Below are 22172 nucleotides of genomic sequence, written 5' to 3' on the forward strand. Positions count from 1 at the left end.
TAGTTAAAATTTCTGAAATAAAATTCTGAATTGATGAATTTTAGTGCTTTAAAAAAGAAATCTGTAAAAATGCTACAGGACGTATTGATTTGATAATTTACTAGGATACAGAAAAATATACCTGCAATTTAAAAAAGTGATTAAAAAAAGGGGCTGAGCGTTTGAAGTGCTTTTTCATGAAGCTACTTCGTCTTTCCCCAGTTGTCCTGGTATTCCTTTTCTAATTCTGGTATTTTTTGCTAAGCTGTTTTCAAATTATCAGGCAACTAACTGCATGGTTAAGGTTAATGTTAAATGCTACTGATATTACTAAGTATGAAAGATAGGACTATATTTGCTTATGATATCACCAGGTGTTTTTCACACTTCACATTTTATGAACTGTTTGCCAATATAAAGCTGTATTCTCTCTTTAAATGTACAGCAATAAAATTTAAAATGAAAGTTAAGGATGGCTTAATCTCATCTTATTTTAGCCACAGAAAGTTAGAAGTCTTATCTTTGCTGTTCGTCTAACTAAGCTCTGTACTCAGCTCAGTGGCAGGGTACTTCTGGAAATGCCTGAAACAGGTGAATGATCCTGGGGACGCAGGTCTCACTCCTTGCCAGCTGAAGAGCTACAGATGGCTTAGACTCCTGGCTAACGCAAGGTGAGATGAATCCCACACTATTTGACTAAAAATGGAAGGTAAACATAAGCATCTTGAACAATTATTTACAGATTTTCTATGAAAATTGCTGTAATTTGTATATAGTCATAACATAGGGAGTGATCATAACATAGTCATGGCATATTCTTAAAGTATCATTTTTACAAGTATAATTTATTTTGTTTTGCTTTAAGAAATCCACAATATTAAAATATGATACTTGCTAGTGATGCATATGAACAAATGTGTAACAAAAAGTCTGCAGGTTAAACTTCATGTAAGACAGAGTTTTTATAAAAGGAGTAAATGTACTTACTTAGAACCACCTAATTTAAGATTCATTTATAGAATTGTTTTTCACCCTGTAACTTACATTAATGTCATTTAGAGAGTTTTAATCACTTCAAACTCAAAATCTCCTTAGCATGGTTTTACTCTTTTTTTAGTAAGTACATTTTTGCTTTATTATAGATATTGCTATATTTCATATTGTCATGCACCTTAGTGGAGACTTTGTATGAACCACTGCAAGACTAGCACTAAAAGCAAGTCTTGCATGACCAGCATTCCGCTAGCATGCCACAAAAGCATATTTGTTTTCTTTAATTGCTACAGGTAGGTATTGTCTAGAAGGTTGCGGCAGATACACACCTCAGATGAATACCTAATCCATTTACACAGGTTAAAAAAAAAGGAAAAAAGAAAAACGCACTAGACAATGCTTGGCACTTAGGTGTTCTGTACTGGGCATAGACTTTAACATCATCAGACTGGAATATGACTACTTTTTATTAGCCTCTCCTGCAAAAACACCTTCAAGCACAACTTCAAGAAAATCCTATGAAAGTTTCTTACCAAGATGGTTTTACTTTAAGGTAATTCTCATTACTGAAAACATTAACAAGGCTACCAAAGATCTGATAGAGATCTTTGATGAAAGTGCTACAAAGTTCTTCCAGCAATCTTAATTTTGCCACCATCACAAACATCCCTGGTTACTGAAAATAAAAGTAGGCAGAAATGTGAATAATCTCTGAATCAGCCCAGCTGCAAACCCACAGCCAAGTGTTTATGTTGGAGAATATCCATCCCAGGAATAAGTAGGAATGTGTTGTACCTGACTACCATGTCCTTCTGAAGCACCTACTGTCTGTGATGGATCAAATATATAACAATACAAATTTTAGCCTTCAAAATTGTTAACTCAAATGCTGGACCAGACACTGGGAAGTGCTCATCTTCCTGATGCAGCGCAATGTCAGGTCAATCTGGATATTTTCTTCTAATTGCTCAAGTTCATATAAAGGAAAATCCTCTTGCTCCAGATGTTACCAATGAAAAACAGCAAGAAAGATGAGTATAGTCTGAACAAGGAAGGAAATAAATAAGGTAGAGAAAAACATTACAGGAGATGATTGGGTTTTTACCAGGTATGAAAATGGGGGGAGCACACAAATGCCCCATTGAACCCCCCCCCGCCGTGAAAGGATAGAATAAATGATAGAACTTCATGAGTGGCTTAAGAAACATAACTGTGAATATAACTGAATCACTATAGCATGAATCACTTTGTTTTAAGGAATATAAACAGATTTATTTTTTTGATGCATGGTACAGTAAGTACACTGTTATAGAAATGTAGTAAATTGAATTAGATCAAGCTTACGAATCTACCCCAATACCCTAGAGTTATATTTTACAGTTTTATAATCTATGCTTTTACAAATAATCGCTCTATCTACCATGCAGCTTTAAAATAATAAACAAACCAAAAAATTCCATTACCAACACTGATAATCAGCAAGTGACTAAGACACATTTTTGTATCTCCTTAGTAGTGATATATTAGTTTAATCTCTACAGCACTGGCAGTGCAGTCCTTTCCATATGGACACCCATATGTTGTATTACTAGTAACATATCTTCTAGGAAATAGCCATATGTTTCACTTTTAAACCTGTAAAATTGAAAGACTTCCTTGTACTTTTACAGTCATTCTCACTGTGCATTTGAAAAACCTGTGGGCATTAAGTAGCATGAGAATAATGTTATATTGAACTCTGTGCAGTGCTATCATTAGAAGTGCTTCCACACTCTTGGCTTTTTTTAGCAAAGATTTTTAAAAAAAGGAGAAATATTTCTTGACTTCAGTGTTGACTATGCACAGTTTTCTATTCCTACGAACAATGAAGAGTATTTATTAATGTAATACAGAGTGAAAAAAAAGAACATTCCCTCTTGAATTTAGTCCAGTAAAGGCGATTTGATAGTCTGCATCTCAGTGCAGCCACAGCATTGCTCTGGAGTACGGTGGGACCCTTTGAACATCCATCCTGCCTATCAGGCCAGGCTCAGGCTATGAGCCTGAGACTGAAAAACTGCTCTCCAGGACTGGGCTGGAAGAGGATTGTCCTCTCCATCTGTTCTCCCTCCCCTTTACATCTCTCTGCTTACACCACTCAGGAGACTGACATTTTATTTAGGGAATCTATGCAAGCCTCGCACACAGACTGGCAAAGAGACAGCTGGAATTAATACAATTCACGTGCCATCTTAACTCTGTCCTCTCTTTGTATAGCTCTGGCTCTTCCTAGAGACTCAGACACACCACAGGCACAGAAAAATACAGTGGGTAGGCTACTAATGACAGAGAGCAGAGCATTAACTTAAAAGGTTCCTATAGGTCTGAGGGAACAGATGTCATGGAGATGAGCTACTTCTGAACCCCTAAGACTCAACTCCTCATCTTGAAATCCAATTGCAAAGGAACCTCCACGTTACTGAGGAAAAAGAATGCTCTTGTGGAAAAGTAAATTAAGCTTATGGTCTTTTTCATGTCATGTTTTTCTTGCCATGCCTCAAATTATGAAGTGTAACTAAAAACAAATGTTAATGCTCATAAGGGAAAGAGAACTGATGAGACTAGTAATGACTTTGGAAGATTTTTCTAAACACATCTATTCATTCTGTTTGAATTAAAAAAAAAAAAAAATTAAAATTGTTCAGTGAAAGAGTCTAGTCGGAAGCTCTTTTCTTTGCTGCCATTTGTAATAACATTTTCACAGCATGATGTTCTTTTATTGATCAACAATTCCATTTTTCATGCTGTTTCAGTATTATGTCACTATTTCTTGTTTTATTGCTTGATTTGTTCCCACAGAGATCAAAGAAAATCTGTTTATCTGAAGTTTATTTAGTATGCACTTAATAGGATATTTAATCTCAGTAAGATTTTGCAGTTGCAGTCCTTATTTAGAAACACACAACTGTTCTTACAAGTTAAATATTACGCATTATTTAAAAAAATTCTCTATCAAAATGTGGATTAAAAAAATATTAGCTAGTTCATTTATGCTGTTGTTTATCCCACTAAGGCACACCAAGCTAAAATACCAATCCTCCTACACAGAGAGCTATCTAGCAATCAGGTAGTGTATGTTCTTGCCTTCTAGTGTTCACACAAGGTGAAAATGATAATAAAAGTGCAGGACATAAGGGACAAGGCAACTTTGCTTGGTAACTGATGTCTCTCTCCATACTTTTATCCACTATCTTCAAAAAGAAATACAAGTTTCCAATTAAGGTTGTGATAGCAAACACAACTAATACATGCAGAGGTTCTACATCTAAGTAACTACACAAACCTGCAGTTACTTTATCTCAATGCATATAAATGCATCTGTCTGCACACTAAACATTATATACTACAGTGGGACTAATTATAGCAAAAGATCTGCAAAACTAAACTCCAAATATAGAAATGAAATATATATAACCCAACACTATATCAAACATGGTTTTATTTCTCTTCTTCTGTCCTTGGTTTATGCCAGCAGCAGAAGATGAATTTCATTTGAGTAATACCTCCCACATTCATGTGTGTTTATATACACTAATTCATCACTACATTGAAAAGCCCTAAAGTGTATTAGCACAATGTTACGATTTCAGACATCTGCTTTATTTGTTTTGAGAACCAGGAAAGATAAATGATAAAATATTACTACCAATCTCATCTACAATAACTCAGTAGTTTACTAAAAATAAAATTAAAAAAAAATTTCTACCTATAAAATAAAGCCATAAAGAAAATTATGTACGGTAGTATATTAGCCTCTGATTTTGAATTTACTTATAATTTGTGATCAATTTGCACCACACATCTCATGATATGTCCTTAAAATACTTATCTCAGAAATAAAATAATTAGTGCAGAAAAACCAACAAACTTGGAATTTACTAGAAGAAAATTTAAGGAGTATCACAGCCAATAACAGCCTTTTCTGCTATCTGTTTTATATTCTTACAGTCCAACACATAAAACAAATCAAATACATTAACCTGCATTTTTCCTTAATGTTTCAATCCTGAAATTTTTTAAAAGCATTTTTAATTTCAGCTCTTTTAACACTGATTATTGATCTTTCTTCTCAATAGTTGTGTATCACAATGTAAATACCACTAAATTCCACTCAGTTCCAAAAATGAATCTTTGAAAACTAGAAGTAAATTGATTTACGGAGATGACTACAAAATTCATTTACTAGGACAAAAGAACAGATTACAGCATATGGAGACAGCTATGACATACTACTTTCCATATTTAGTCACATCACTGCAGGAAATTTACCATGGTAAATTCCAGGCTTCATAATTCTCCACGCTTATGTGCACTGTCAGCATGGTCACTTGGGGCAGTAGGACTAAGATCAGACCTGCCAACAACTGGCACTGGGTCTATAGCCTAGAGCCCTAAGGAAATGGAGGGTAAACTAAGCACATTCAGTGCCTGTGTGTGTCTGTGCGCCCAAGTTTGCTGTTTCCTGACCTCCACAAACCAACAAAACCTGCAAAGCCCCTATCCTCTATCTGAACATGACTCATTGCTTGATTCCAACCAAGTCTGACAGAGGAGGCGTCTCAAAGTTGCTAACTTCTTATGAGTATTTTCAGAACTGTTTTCTGAGGACCCACCAACGCTCACATGGAGCAAACAGTTGCAGTGTCAGCTCATCCTTGCTTTTAGACAACAGGAGTTCAACATGAGCTCAGCCCACAAGTGCAAATTCATAGGAAACCATGCTTCATTGGTTGTGCCGCTCAGAAAATGAATTGTTTTCTAAAGCCAATTGGACTTGATGATCTTAGAGGTCTTTTCCAAACTTAAAGATTCTAAGTCTTCCCAGGGGTCAGGAAGAACTTCCCAGCTGAGTCCCAGTCAGACTGAATGATCCTTATGGGCCCCTTCCAACTCGAGATAATCTATGATTCTATACTGTAACATACAAAAATTAAATGGAACAGAAAACCATAACAACTAAACTTAACGTTTGAGATTTCTTCTCAATATCTTTGAAGTGATGCACAAAAGAGTGGTATTCTACTCATGTCTTACAAAATCTCAGCTTGCAGAGGATGTATACCCAATTTTAAATAACTTGGCCATTTTAGCCCAGAGTAAACAATAGCTCTGTGGTAAAGTGCATAGAAATAGATCCTCCCTATCCTAAAATAATTTCAATATTCAGGTTACTGTTACCAATATTAGCCCATGATTTTTACTCCGCTGATGTTCACACAGGACCAAAATGCAGAAGAATGGGTTCATTCTTCCTTTTCTTTCCTCCTAAATGGCTTCCTGAGCCAGAAAAGAAAAAAAGAAAAAAGTAGGTATACATAAGGAAACTCAGATGATAATATCAGTGTAACTAATGCTGCTGGATGAGCCCGTCAACTGTGACACAACTTCCTACCACTCACAACAGGACTGCACCTACACCGTATCACAAGACCTATTTTGCATCTTGTTGCATAGGGTGGTACGTAACACTCACTGGCATGAAGTAATTGATCAAGTTTGGTAAAAAACTAAGAAAGCATCATTTGAGGAGTTCAGTGTGAACATAAATCTTAATTATCTTCCAGAATATAGCATATTTGTACAAAGAAAGACACATAAATGTCCTAAGTTAATTAGATATTCTGAGGTGATACGGCTGAAGCTGTCAATTAGTATAAAACCAGCATAAGGCTCTAAGCCAGTTTAAAGATAATTGCCATAAAAGTTGCCATTTTCCCTAATTTTGAGATATAGTAAAATATTTTTCAATAGAAATTATCACCATCAAACTTTGCCAAATACAAAACTATTCATTTGAGAACTTTTATGTGTATATGTATATACATCTATAGACACACACATACATACGCACATTTATATAAACATGCCCCTCACCTTCACTTTGGTCATGCTACAAATATATTTAATCTAAGACACTTAGCATTTCCTAGATGTACAAATTTGTTTGCTTTTTTTGCAGTTACTTTAAGAATTTTGTCTTTTTCCTCTTGGTGCTGTCCACAGACAGTAAGTAGTGCCTACCTCATTTTAGAAATGTTTTTTCTTAAATTTAAGATATTTAACACATAAGGATGGCGCCAAGGAGCTTATGAATGTATAGGTAGCTTTATAGTTTATAAATATAACTTTTTGCATGTAGAGATGCACATACATCTTGGAAAATAAATAGAGTATTAACAATGACTAATTGTAAACTGTATTTCATGCACAGTAGCGATTCATGAGTCATCTGTGACAATCATCGCATGTGAATAAAGGCATGCTGCTTGATTAACATGCTGTCTGTAATTCCAGATGCCATATATTAATACAGGCAGTGTTTGAATTATAATAATGAGTTTCAAAACTGTTGCGTTTTCTATGCATAACAAACACACATATTTGAAGAACTGGCTATTTTTGAGGTCATATTTAACAGCAGAGGAAGCCATCAAGACCTTTGCCTTGTAGCAATCAGCACACAGATGATACTGCTAGCATACCAGGCTACCCATGCATGAAGTCAGAGGTTACTAGCATAAAGCAAGTTTTATTGCTGGCTCAGGGCAATGTATTTGAGTATTCCAACTCACTTCTCACAATCCTGTTTTCCAAGTCTGTCAACACATTTTTGCTAGGGCTTTCATCTATATTTTCAGCAATTCTGACCACTCACAATGTAGACATTGTTTTTACACAAGAAAGTAAGTAAGTAAGGATTGGTTTTGCAAGGCACCTCCACTATTTATAATGGTTTAAATAATTCTAAAATAAAAAATTAATAAGAAAAACATGATTGGAATTGGCTGAATTACACAGGTGTTCATTATTATTACTGTATTGGGTCAGCATGGCAAGGTTTTGGTAGCAGGGGGGCAACAGGGGTGGGCCACTGGCCAAGTCCCAGCCCATCAGCAACAGTGGTAGTGCCTCTGGGAGAACATATTTAAGAAGGAAAAAATGTTTCTGGGGCACAGAAACTGCAGCCAGAGAGAGGAGTGAGAACATGTAAGAGAAACAATCGTGCAGACAGCAAGGTCAGTGAAGAAGGAGGGGGAGAAGGTGCACTGGAGGAGATGATGCCTCTGCAGCCCATGGTGAGATGGCAGGCTGTCCCCCTGCAGCCCATGGAGGTCCACAGTGAAGCAGATATCCATCTGCAGCCCGTGGAGGACCCCACGCTGGAGCACGTGGGTGCCCGAAGGAGGCTGTGACCCCTCAGGAAGCCTGCAGTGGAGCAGACTCCTGGCAGGACCTGCAGACCCATGGAGAGAGGGAGCCCATGCTGGAGCGGATTTTCTGGCAGAACTTGTGACCCCATGGGGGACCCATGCTGGAGCAGTCTGTTCCTAAAGGTCTGCAGCCCGTAGAAGGGACCCACGGTGGAGCAGTTCGTGAAGAACTGCAGCCCAGGGGAAGGACCCATGTTAGAGAAGTTTGTGGAGGACTGTCTCCCATGGGTGGGACCCCAAGCTGGAGCAGGGAAAGAGCAAGGAGTCCTCCCCGCAAGGAGGAAGGAGTGGCAGAGACAAACGTGTGATGAACTGACCCCAACCCCCATTCCCTGTCCCCCTGTGCTGCTGGGAAGAGGAGGTAGAGAATTCAGGATTGAAGCTATGCCTGGGAAGAACGGAGGAACAGGGGGAAGGTGTTTTAAGATTTGGTTTTATTTCTCATTACCCTACCCTGGTTTGATTGGTAATAAATGAAACTAATTTTCCCCAAGTCGAGTCTGTTTTGCCTGTGACGGTAATTGGTTGAGTGATCTCTCCCTGTCCTTATGTCGAGCCATGAGCCTTTTGTTATATTTTTCTCTCCCCTGTCCAGTTGAGGAGGGGAGGGATAGAGTGGCTGCGTGGTGCTTAGTTGCTGGCTGGGGTTAAACCACAACAATTGCTATGTGTACTGACGGGATATTCCAGAAAATTATCCAGACTCTGTCACATACTTTCCTCATTTTCTTTTTCTGTCCTAAAAATAATGCATGTCAACTCATGTTTCTGTTTGGGTTCAAGATTCACTGACCAATTCTATCTCATTTTGCTTTCAATATCACACACCATCTTCTCTAGCAATGAGACTGAGGTTATCATCTTTGTTATCTTTCCACCTTCCCAGGCATTGTATTTCCTTCATGTTTTTTGAGAACAAAAAAGCAATTATCTTCTTTTTAATGAAATTTTTTTTAAACAATCGTGTAAGAAAGATTTCGTGTAAGAAGGATTTCCTATATCCAGTATACATTTCCATACACTCAAGCACAGTCATACTTGAAAGAGTATTTGAAACATCAATAATTAAGGTTTCGTTACAGGGAAGAGTTCTGAAGTTGTTTGTTTCTCTTCAGTATTTCTGTTGTCTAGTGAAACCAAACAGATTTTTTACCAGAAAAAGATGAAATTTTAAGACAGATTGGAACTGGATGACTTAAATATTTTAAAGCATAAGGATTAGCATGTACTTCTCTGGTGGGTTGACCCTGGCTGGACGCCAGGTGCCCACCAAAGCCGTTCTATCACTCCCCCTCCTCAGCCGGACAGGGGAGAGAAAACATAACAAAGAGCTTGTGGGTTGAGATAAGGACAGGAGACATCATTCACCAATTACCGTCATGGGCAAAACAGACTCAGCTTGGGGAAAATTAACTCAATTTATTACAAATCAACCAGAGCTGGGTAATGAGAAATAAAACCAAATCTCAAAACTCCTCCCCTCCACCCCTCCCTTCTTCCCGGGCACAGCTTCACTCCCGGATTCTCTACCAACCCCCCGCAGCGGCACAGGGGGGTGGGGAATGGGGTTTACAGTCAGTTAATAATACGTTATTTTCTGCCACTTCATTCTCCTCAGGGGCAGGACTCATCACACTCTTCCCCTGCCCCAGCGTGGGGTCCCTCCCACGGGAGACAGTCCTCCACGAACTTCTCCAACGTGGGCCCTTCCCATGGGCTGCAGTTCTTCATGAACTGCTCCAGCATGGGTCCTTTCCATGGCGTGCAGTCCTTCAGGAGCACACTGCTCTAGTGTGGGTCCCCCACAGGGTCACAAGTCCTGCCAGAAAACCTGCTCCAGTGTGGGCTTCTCCCTCCATGGGGCCACAGGTCCTGCCAAGAGCCTGCTCCAGCATGGGTTTCCCATGGGGTCACAGCCTCCTTCGGGCATCCCCCTGCTCTGGTGTGGGGTCCTCCATGGGCTGCAGGTGGATATCTGCTCCTCCGTGGACCTCCATGGGCTGCAGGGGGACAGCCTGCCTCACCATGGTCTTCACCATGGGCTGCAAGGGAATCTCTGCTCCGGCACCTGGAGCATCTCCTCCCCCTCCTTCTTCACTGACCTTGGTGTCTGCAAGGTTGTTTCTCTTACATGTTCTCACTCCTCGCTCCGGCTGCCGTTTTTTGTCCCAGCAACTTTTTTCCTTCTTAAAAATGTTATCACAGAAGCGTTACCACTATCGCTGATTGGCTCGGCCTTGGCCGGTGGTGGGTCCGTCTTAAAGCTGGCTGGTATGGGCTCTCTCGGACACAGGGGAAGCTTCCAGCAGCTTCTTACAGAAGCCACCCCTGTAACACCCCTTCCCCCCCCCCCCCCCCGCTACCAAAACATTGCCACACAAAGCCAATACAACTTCTTCCACTGTTAAAAAAAACATAATGCTGTCTAAACTGAACATGCCAAAAAATCCTGACCAAGAACATGAGTGGCAGAAATCTGACACAGGGGAGACAGTTTAAAGGACACACAGGAAACTTTCAGAATTCTGGTGGAAAGGCCTCATCATTTATAAAAGATCTAGTACAGCATACTCTGTATCATACACACAATCACTCAGGAACAATTACTTGGGAAAAAGCATTCTCAAATAACTTTAAATATACACCAGCCTACAGAAACTGCATGTGACCTAAGTAATAAAAATGTCAGACTTCTGTTACAATCTCTTACCCTGCAGCCTCTAGTAACTTTTGCTAGTTTAAGCATGCTACATATCAGAGATTCTCAAAAAACACCATCGTGTCATACCACTGGCATGCTGAAACTGCTGTCTTTCATGTTGACCAGGATTACCTCATTGATTCTTTGTATTTTCCAGTTTCATTTACTTACTCTTTACTTACTGTAGTCTCCAGTTTTATACATTGAGTACGAGCTCTGAAAGGCAAGGATCTCAGGGACCTCTTTGTTCTGCTTTTAAACAATGTCTTGTGTAAGTGGATTCCCCAGTTTGCTGCTAGAGATCTTACAGTCACTCATGGTGCTGTGATAAATAGTGCAGTAACACTGCAGATTAATGAGTGCTCTTGTCCATCTCAGTGTGAATGGGAGTAACAGCATCATGACAGTAGGCATTACCCCCAAGTAGTGAAGGCATGCCTTATACACACGGTAAAAAAATTCAATAAACTGTTTCAATAAACAAAGCTAAATGCTTTCAAACATGGCAAATTTCTTTATTTTGGTATTTTATTGTGCCAAATACACAAGTATGTAGCCCCAGAGTCTGGCCATCTACTGAGGACACTATATGGGGAACAGAAACTTTGTCATTGGTACTGGTTTTAGAAGCAACAAGGCACAAAATGTACTGTTACACATGGTGAGAGACTGGACAGCTTGATGGGGGCTCAGACCCAGCCTTTAGGAGTCCTACATTGCAGATGGCATGTGCATGATGATGGGATCTACTGGCCCTAGGTCACAGTGTGCACAACAGAACCACAAGTTCTTGTAGTGGCACAACCCTACAAAAGGGTTTTCAGCACTTCTCCCAAAGTATTTTAAAATAACATTAATAAAAAAAAATAATTAAAATAATAAATGAAACAAGTAGCTACAGCATCTTGTGAATTAATAAAGCCTAGTTTCCAAAGGATTTGTCTTGTTGCTGATTGAGTTTTTAATTGCTTTACACTAAGACTGTAGAAGAAAACCTCTAATTTTTTATGTATCAAGAGAACCAACACATGAAGGAAAGGCCATCAAGGACGAAAGAACTCAACTGGAAAAGAAACCCTGACAGAGGGTGAGGTACTCTGACATCTAATACAGCATTCACTCTAACAATTAGAGCATTCATAGCAGCTCTTTTTTACCTGGATCTTTGGACATCTAATAGAAATCGACATATGGCATTTTGGACATTTTGCTAAGTGGGGCAACTACTGGTGTTTCTCTCTTTTACACAAAAGACTGTTTTTGTGAAATTTGTTGGAACTTAATACATCTGAGATTTAGCTGAAATTAGCCCCAAAACTGTAAAAAATATATATTTCTAGGAGGGGGAAAACAGATGCAAATATGCAAGTAAACACAGAGCGATAAGGAACACTGTAAATCCAAACACACAACAGTTAGGCAAAACTAGTACGGAGGTTAGCTGCTTACCTTAACTTCATCCTTCATACCTCCATGTGATGATGACAGAATGGTAATCAAGCATGAGGTCCCAGCAAACCACTACCACACTGAATGTACAGAATAGATTGCTTGCCACTGAATGAGAATTTATTTAATATTTCTTACTAACCTCAAAATATACTAAGCATTATTTTTGCATACAGTATGCTTTTATGCTTACAACCTAGGGATATGGTGATACTGCTACTGTATCTGCTCTTTACAAAAATTAAGATCTGGTGGTATGTCCATTTTGAACTAAATAGAATTGTATTGTCATCACAATTTTAAACATGGGGAACTGAGATGCAAATTAAAGCCAGAAATGGCCAGAGGGTTGAAACCATCAAATAATGTTGAAATGCCTGACAATGGAAGTTTTCAGCGAACCTCATGTGAGCATCCTGACTTCACCTACGCATCCTAAATATAGTAGGGCAATACACTGGCACACAGAGGGGCCTGTAAAAAGTCTGGATACATCCCCTTCCCCGCATCACACAAGAACCCTTTGGCAGAGGCACGCAGCAATTCAGTTCTCTGGCAGAGCATTCAGCTGCCTTAGCATGACACTATACTTTCTTCTACAGTCTCCAATTCATCCACTACATATTTTCCAACTTCCGCAATAGAAGCAGCAGATGTACTACAGACAACAGTCTCATTGCAACCCCAATGTGTCCTCAGTACACAATTCATCCTGTTCAAGGGAGAGGACAAAAAGCATTATGCAATAGATATTTAAAATCTATTGTGCAATGTACACAAAATAACCAGGGAACTAAAAATTCAGAATTTTCCTCACTGGCGCATTTGATCTTAAGAAGTACCTGGAATCTTAATGTCAAATGTCCTTCTTTAGATACAGTTTTCTTAAGATTGGTAAAACTACAAAACTAAAAAATCTTCAAATACCATCAATGGGTCTCGTACAAACATGCAACATCCTGTTTCTCCTTCTTGAGACTAAGCTGACACAAAATCTCTGGATTCTGGATGAATATGCTCTAGTGAGTGTAAACTCATTTGTCCCAGTCCCCCCTTTTTTCTTGTTGTCTCTACCTCATGTTGTCCCCTGTTCCTTTGACCAGCTCCTGATTCTTATCTCCCAACATTTTCTGCCCTCTTCTCCTTAGCCTTCAAACTGTTGCCGCCCTCTCTGTAGCTCTAATCCTGCCCCTTCACGTTGATTCTACCCTCTTCCCATGTTTCCAGCAACCACCTTCTACTCTCCTCCCAGAATGTTTGCATGCTTTCTCCCTTGACCTCCAATTTGAACCTCTGTGCTCTCTCCTCCCCATTTCTAATGATTTCCTTCCTTTTGGCTTGCCAGCATCCAGAATGGTGGATGCAGGAGTGCAAGGTGCACAGGAAAGATTTTCCTCTCTGACTTCCCCACTGGGCAAATGGTTGGTTACTTTCCAGTTGCCATTAGCAGCTAAGAGTCCCTGAAGACTTGTGCCACAAAATGTTCCCTCTTTCGAGACAATTTATATGAAGAGCTGTGAAGGGATACATAATACCCACTACAGACCAAGTACTACCAATCTCTAATAAGTCTTGTCTGAATATTTGCAAGCAGATTTTTTTTTAAAGTTTATAATTTAGCCATATGTGGATGAATTTGTACAAGGAGAGCAACATTATGACCCTGCCTTCAAACTTCATGTCATTTCCAAGTCATGACAGCTACTCAATGAAATTATTTTACTAATGGTTAACTTGGACAAAACAACATAATTTAATTCTTGAAAACTGCTGAACTGCTTGAACAAAAATCTTTCAGAAGGTTAAGGTGAAAAATACATCTCCCATGGAGAAATTAATCCCAAATCTTTGGACAAATTGTAAAGAAACTGAAAACAGCTATCTAACGAAGAGTGCCGAACAGCCATAGTTATGGACTGCACTATACTTATCACCTACAACTAGGAAAACTGTTTGAAGTAAATACGTTATGGATAGCATTAATTATTGCATAGAAGACTTTTTTTTTACTACAAATCTACCATATATTGCTTAGTCATCCCTAAGAAAACACTTTACTTTGATGTAATTTAAGGTTTTCTAAGTTACATTTGCAATTTAGGAATTTAATAGCAAAAAGCACTGTCTTGAAGGAAGCCACCAACAGTGCTTCACCTTCTCTAAAGCTCATTTGAAAGCATTACTAAGTGTTGAATCTTCTAAAAGGAGTAACTACAGCTAAAAGCTATTAGTGTGCAATGCGACAGCAGCTTGCTTAGGAGATGAATGAGACCATCCTATTGATAAGGTCGCAATCGATCTGAGGCAGGCTTTTTTAAATTAGTAAAATGTTGCAGCACTTTAGAAAGTGTCACCAACAGCCCTTCTCCATGAAAAATGCTCCAACTTGTCAGAAAACTGTAATTTATTATTTTAAAGAAAAAATTTGCCTCATAGTGATAGAGTATCATCTGTGTCTTTTTTATTTCAAACCTGTCCTTTCATTGAAAGTGAGCTTATTTTTCTGAAGATAATGTTCAGATCTGTACTCTTAAGTTCCCTCTATACCTACTCTTACAAAGATGCTCTTTAGGAGTTGTATGAACTGCTTGAAAATACAAGGGTAGTGGTGAGGGTGGTGAGGCACTGGAACAGGTTGCCCAGTGGAGTTGTGGATGCCCCCTCCCTGGCAGTGTTCAAGGCCAGGTTGGATGGGGCTTTGAGCAACCTGGTCTAGTGGAAGGTGTGCCTGCCAATAGCAGGGGGGTTGGTACTAGATGATCTTTAAGGTCCTTTCCAACTTAAACTACCATGATTCTATGACACACTGAGATTCAAAATACACTAAGAACAGTTAAATTAAAAAAAAAAAAAAAAGAAAGAAAGAAAAGAGATGGAAGCCAACTTTAATTTTATAAGAATAAAAAACTATGTAGGAATGCTTAGAATGGCCTGGAGTTCCAATCACTTCCATTCCTTCAGCACATAGGATAGGGAGGTGAAAACTGAAAAGGACCATGGTCTCATGGAACTTAAAACAAAAAAGTGGATGCTCATCCTCAGGGCCTTTCAAACAAAGGCTGTTTCTATGAGTTGCAAAGCACCCTTATCCTCCACTGTATTTCACTGTGCTTAGACCCTGGCAGGATCTGAAGTGTTGAGAGCAATATGGTAATGAAGAAGACACTGTGAAAAACTGGATCAGATAAGAAAGAGAAAGGCATGAAGGAGTGAAACGCTTCAGTCTTTAATGCAAATTGAGCTAACTTTTTTTCATAGGCTTTAGAAAGAATTTTTGCCAAACACTATAGCTCCAGTTAAGCTGGTACTTTTCAAGTTTCCTTTAAAAATATGTTTTTGAACACCAAAGAAGTATGAAAATGCCAATGACCAAGGTCATACAAGGACACAGTCTCTGATAGAACTAAGGCACTAACGGTGAATAAACTCCACTTCAACACATTAGTAGACATAAAAGCTGTGGTGCAAAACACGTATTCTGTAATAACAAAGCATTAACTATTTCCATGTAAAAGAGGAGAATAACCATTGAATATAAAATGTATGTCTGCTGTTGAGCTGTATGTGAAATGATCTCTTATTAATGCTGAGGCTTTTCAGTTCTGCTTCTAGGTTATTTAAAAAATAATCTTAATTCACCAAATTACAGATTCTTAACTGTTGACAGTCTCTTGGCCTGAGGAAAGGCCAAGAGCTGAGCCAATATAAAAACTGTTTATGAAAAAGAGGAATAATTCAACAGGAAATAAAAACAGAATGAGACAAGTCTTTTGCTTAAAAGCTTATATTAGAATTACTGTTTTCATGATACTTGATCCTTGGATAAGTAACAGTTCTGATTTTTAAAAAGTATAGCCATACAGCATGTGGTAGGGGTACAGTTCATACTGTCAGATTTATCTATGCATATATTTAGAGTATGTTTTATCTAAAAGCTAGAAGAATGTCAGATGACATTAGGTAAATGCACAGAATGTACTGCTATAGGTAGAAATGAACAATGTACTAAAACTAAGACGATAATCTTAAACCAATTTCCTGTTAATGTAAAGTAACAACCATAGGCTGATAAAATACAATAAAAAAGTCATGAAATGGTAAATTTAGTAACAATACCACTTACACAGCTACAGTGCATATTCTAAATACTTTGCTAACTACTTTCAAAAGAGTAAGCAGTGACATTATTTACTTTTAATTATAAATATATGTAATTAACAGAAAAGTATGATAAAAATACTGAATAAATAATTGGACTATGTTAACATTTCAGCATAGCATTTACTTCCTCATGTCACAACTTCTTAGAAAATGCTATGGTTTGATTGCTAATAGGCTGGGGTTAGAATTAATCTTCCTCTACAGACATGTCTAAGAAAAGCATGTGATCCTAGTTATTCCTAGATGCAGGATTCATTGGCCTACTGGTTTAGTCTGGTAAGCCAATTACGTACTTTGGGCCCTGAAATTCTCACATTTCATTAGCATAGTAGCTTTTTGTTTGAGAGCAATAAAAATGAACTACAACTCAAGAACACTTCACATGTAAGTATGTATTTTGCATGCAACTCCTATGCAATTCATTGCAGTGATATTCTTTGTTGGGTGTCTTCTCACAGTCAAGAAGCAATGAAACTAGGTCTTACAAGGTGAAGTTAACAGTTCCTAAAAAAATAAGTGTTTCTCAAATTCAAACTCAACTAAAAATCTTTAAAGAAAATGGTTTCAAGGGAACTATATGTTAAAGTCAAGCAAATATTCAAATAACTATGCAGGAATATATTGTCTTGCAATGCTATAAAAGAAAAAACACAATCTTGAAATCAGCAAGATAGGCCTGCTGCTTATGTTGCCTCTTAAATTATGGGAGGCTTGGGTGAAAGACCTTAATCACAATAAAATGTCAAGTGTGTAGCATGAGGACATGTCAAGGGTGTTTGCTCGATGGAGAACTTTGATTTCGAGCAACCACCAGAGCAATAGTAAATCCCATAGTTTACCAAGTAACCAAAAGCAACAGTAAATCCCATAGTTTGAAGGAAAAACTCTACACCCATATTTTATTGTATCAGTGCACGTTTAATATAAATTGTATGTTTAATGTACAATGCACAAACTTTTGAGGGAAGTAGGACGATTGTCACCAAACTCAAATGTTTTCCTCTAATCCAAGTGTCACAGAATGTGATGTATGCACTCGACCCTGCCCTTAACCAAACCAGCAGCAGTTTGGTACAGGCTCCAAAGGAGGTAAAAGGCCAAGAACTCCTCTAGGAAACCCACAAAGGAGCAGAGCAACACAGTGAGAACAAAGAAAGTAGTGGATACAAGACTCTTGTGCATACCTCTCCCATTGTACGCAATTTGACTACGAGCCAACCACCTTATCCCATAAATATGACAGTCCAAGTGAGCGTTCTTGGAGCTTTTCCTGCTAGGCAGAGTGGCTGCATGGCAGCGATCTCCCCTTGAGCTGGAATGCCTCTCAAGGTTGCTCCCTGAAGCAACGAGATCTTTTACCAGTGACAGATTGTTGGATTAGCCCAATCTGAGTTTTCCCTGGATGGCAACTAGGCTGCAGGGCAGGCAACTCTCCCGTTGAGCAGGGACGCCTCTCAATATTAAGAGATATTAGTTGTTTAGCTTAAATAAGTAAGTTTTAAAATAGAATAAATCACTTAGAGTTATAATGTGTGATTCAGTATGCTGTTTGCTTAGCTTTACTTAGCATGAGTAGCTAGATTTGCTGAACTTGTACTGAATGTGTACCTACTTAGACAAAACAGGGGCCTCCAGAGCCAGCGTAAATCAGAAAATAAGGAGGTTTCAAGGCTACAACCATCAACAGCAGCTGCAACTTGACAAGATAATGGCCTGTCTGGAGACAGCGAAGGAATCCAATAACGGGTTAGAAGAACTCAGACCAGAATCACTATTGGACTAGAGGGCACATGGAAGGCATTTGAAGAGAGTGTGAAGAATGCGTAAGGGGGGGGTGAATAGTCTGTAAAGGTATAATTGCCCAGGGATTTCTTTGGGTCTCTCCCTCACTGGAGGCACCCAGCTTGAGCTGATGCACCACTCTATTAAATTATTTATTTTTATAAGACTTGATGCCTGAGCCTGTTCCAGGAAACTGAGGGCTTGAACTTTGGAGCAAGCAAACACAAGACAACTGGATGGAAGGTAAGCAATTAACAGCATGCTAAACTTTGAAACCCTAACTAAATGGTGTAAAGGATTGACTGTGCACATACAATCTTTTAGACATAAACTGTTGTCTAAGTCAGACTGAGTCTGGATCCAGCCACACCTAAACTCCTCTCTGAGAAGGAGTTTAGAAAGCAAGCGGGTCCATTCCGAACCTTGCGACTCAACAGGAGGTTTTCCTTACCCTTTGAATCTCCTAGATATGAACCACGGACCAGGTCTGAGACTAAGATTGCACCTAGCTGCTCCTAAGCTGCATCAGTTTAGAGAGCAAGGGGGTCCATTCTGAACCTCATGACTCAATGGGAGGGTCTCTCTTAACCTTTTCCATCTCCTATCTCTGTGCAAATAACGGAAAATTGATTATAACTCGATTTGCCTTTGTATGTTTCTCCCATGTAGTAATAGAGTGAACCTTGCCATTGAACCTGTTAAAGTCACACTTTTACAAATTCTTTAAGCTACCTAAAACACTCATCTGTGACACAGCACCATGCTGGTTCCTATTCACTCTTCTGATTCTATGAATCTTCAGTCCCTTCTGTACAGGGCCTCAAAATGCAGATGCTGCAGCACCCAGTTGGTTTGCACCCAAGTCCCTTCCTGCACCTAATCTTAAAGATCCTGACTACTGATCCTGTCACCCTACCTTCCCACAATTACTCCACTGCACAAACAAAGGGTCCAAGTCTGCTACAATTAATTAATTAACTGAAGAGAAAAACTCATCCTAAGGAAGTACAAAACCCAGTGGACTCATCCCAGGGGCTCTGTAGCACACAGGGAGGAAGACAGCACCAGCCAGGACACTGTAACTACAAAAGCAGGGCTTTACAGCGTGAATACCCAGAATTCAGGTAGGGTAACTTGCATAGTAGCCATGCGATGAATCCTACTACCACAGTGCATGGCAAGATCTTAGTAATCTGGGTGGACTCTGGTTTACACAAGTGCTTTTGCTCTAATACAGATATCTCAATAGGACTTTTGTGAGCAATTTCTGATGGCATTTCGTACAGAGTACTTCAAGGATGCACGATGTCAGTCTTCCATCTCAGTGAGTCACAGCAGAAAAAGCATATTGACTTAGGGCTTCACTACATCCCTATTTAGACAAATCTGCTTTATACCTCTCTTCCAACAGGCTGAAAAGTCTCTGCTGTCTCAAAATCTCTCTACAGTTATGACTGGATGAGAGCAAGTTGTCTAAGTATCTGTAGAAGGAATATTTAAGACTCTTGAGGACACAGAAGAAATCTTGTTAGGAAAACAGTGCACCTGCACCTTGCATAGAGGGATTTCAGTTTATGAGTATTTGACATAGTTCAACTACTGACAAATGATAGCTTTTCTGAAACTGTATTAATTTTATCAATTGTCACCACTATCTTGACTTTTTGTGCTTTTATAAATGTGTATGATGTTAATTAAAAGTCATAAACAGGCCTAGTGAAAAAATCATTGCAGTAATTTTTACAAATATGAAAAATACAAATTAAATGTTTTTAAAAGTTTGGAAAAAACCGCAAATTTTCCCTAAAAAAATATTTTAAAAAAATCATTCTAATTAACAGAAATGCAGAGCACAGATAAAGCCTCTGAAGACAAGACTTCCCTCAGGCATCAAAACCTCTCTTTAAACACTATGGACCAAGGAACTAAGTAACAAAAAGGGGGTTAGCTGTAGCTTTTCTATTTTCTTGCACTGATACCTAGATGACAGAATATCTAGATAATTGTTTACTACATAGTGTGGGGTTGCTTTGCTCCTCATCTATTCATCCCTGCAAGCCTAGTAAAATGACCCGAAAGACCTCAATTTACATAAAAAGAAGGCACTACTGTTTTTACACAGGTACCCCCAGTTGCAACTGTGCAGACAAAAGTTTTAAAACTCATAATCTCTTCTTATGTGGATTTGGTCAAGGATGACTGGCTAATTGGGGGAAACACATGAAAGCACCTAAAAATCCAATTAGCACTTCAGTGCAATTAAATAGCTTTACCATTCTGTGGAGATATGGCTTTGATCTTGCACTGAAAAGTGTCCTTCCTTAAAGCTGCTGTTTTGATTTTTTTTTCTCAGTAATTAGTGCTAATTGTAAAGCCATTCCTGACATGCTATAAACAGAGTATTTTGCTGCATTTGACACAAAGACCTTAAATGAGTGTTCTCTTTTGTCTATATTGTACTGGTTTATTATTGGCCTAGCTACTTTGCTCATTATTAAATGCACAATATGTAAAACATATTAAAGTCAGATGAAACAAATTACTTAAGAGCTTGCTGGATACCTTCACCAGTGTTTTTAAAACTTGTATTCCAAAAAAATAGAGGAGAGAATATAAAATAATATTAGATTAGAATTACACTAGCTTGCTCTTTCAGATTTCTTTTCTTTTGCATCCTGAACTGGAAAAGATGAATTTTGATTTATGTCTATTTTTTTTTTCAGTCTGCCATAAGATGCACACTGAATAATGACTTGAACAAATCATTCTTATTCCAGTTGTCTTGACCACTCTTCTCTCTAAGCTACACTTTTTACACCTGTGAATTTACTAGCTGGGTTACAGACCTTTGTCCCCATTTACAAAAAGGTTGTATATGTCAACTCTGCCATAAGCTTTCTTGCACGTATGCATTCTTTATGTCTTGGGTTACCCTGTTAAAACCTAAAAATATAGGTTTAGAATTAACACCACAGTAGCAGTGAGAGTCAGCTGCAAAAATTTTCCATTTTAAAATGTTCCATAAGAAAAAATGTGTACCATGAAGGGAATAAACTAAATGCAGAACACTACAACAGCTACAAAATCATGCATATAGCAATGCCCTTTCACAGTAAGTATCTGGAAAGAAGGAGCTCTTTATAACATACATTTTGATCTCAAATTTAATCTCAGTAACACAAAGACATGAACTATGTTATGCACTAATATTCCACTTCACAGGAAAAATGTCCCACCACTATTTCTTGTTTCATTTGAAGGAATCTCTCATAGATATAAAACCTTTCACAAAACATAAAAAATTTTTTTGAACATAAACTACTGAAAAATAGTATTTTGATAAATTAAGATACTTATAGATTCACACAAGACTCTTTGCTTACACTATAGCTGCAATGTTTAGATTACAAGATTCATAAGAGATAATTTTTTCTATTTAGAAATTAGATGAACTTTCTGACAAATAGAGCACCTTTTAAAAAAACAGTTTCAGCCAACCTAAAAGTATTTGGGAATGTGTCAGTGTTTTTCGTTGGCATTTAGTTTGCATAAAGCTGTTAGAAAAGCAATTGGTGATTTCTGTTGTTTCTTTTTCTTTTCCTTGTCCCTCTTAATTCCACAGTTCAAGAAATCAACAAGATACAGAAAGCACAACTTCAAAGTCCACCTGAGTCAGACGAAGAATTTGTAACAAAACTTCTTACATTCTCAGATAATAACTTAACGAATACCTACATAGAATATTCAACATTTGATCTTTCTCAATTCTTCCTAGTTGGATCCGATTAATTTTGTATAAAACGCTTACATACTAAGACTGTGTTTATTTAGTTGTGAAAAATGGTAATGCATCATTA

The 22172-nt window shown here is 38.3% G+C and overlaps 1 protein-coding gene across 4 annotated transcripts in view; it reads right to left on the reverse strand.

Annotated features, from left to right (window-relative positions):
• The window catches only part of FBXL17 (F-box and leucine rich repeat protein 17), a 290036-nt gene that overhangs the window by 48477 nt on the left and 219387 nt on the right, over positions 1-22172 (reverse strand). Inside the window, exons 8-9 of one of the 4 annotated variants that reach the window (XR_011323446.1) lie at positions 12373-12452; positions 5377-6288 (exon numbers count right to left, since the gene is read on the reverse strand). The exons of the other annotated variants lie outside the window; for them this stretch is intronic. The gene's annotated coding sequence lies outside the window, so the exon portion shown is untranslated. Of the gene's footprint in view, positions 1-5376; positions 6289-12372; positions 12453-22172 lie in introns of those variants that run through there. 4 annotated transcript variants of the gene reach the window in all.

The sequence above is a fragment of the Haliaeetus albicilla genome, chromosome Z (assembly GCF_947461875.1).
Source record: "Haliaeetus albicilla chromosome Z, bHalAlb1.1, whole genome shotgun sequence".
Classification (NCBI taxonomy): domain Eukaryota; kingdom Metazoa; phylum Chordata; class Aves; order Accipitriformes; family Accipitridae; genus Haliaeetus; species Haliaeetus albicilla.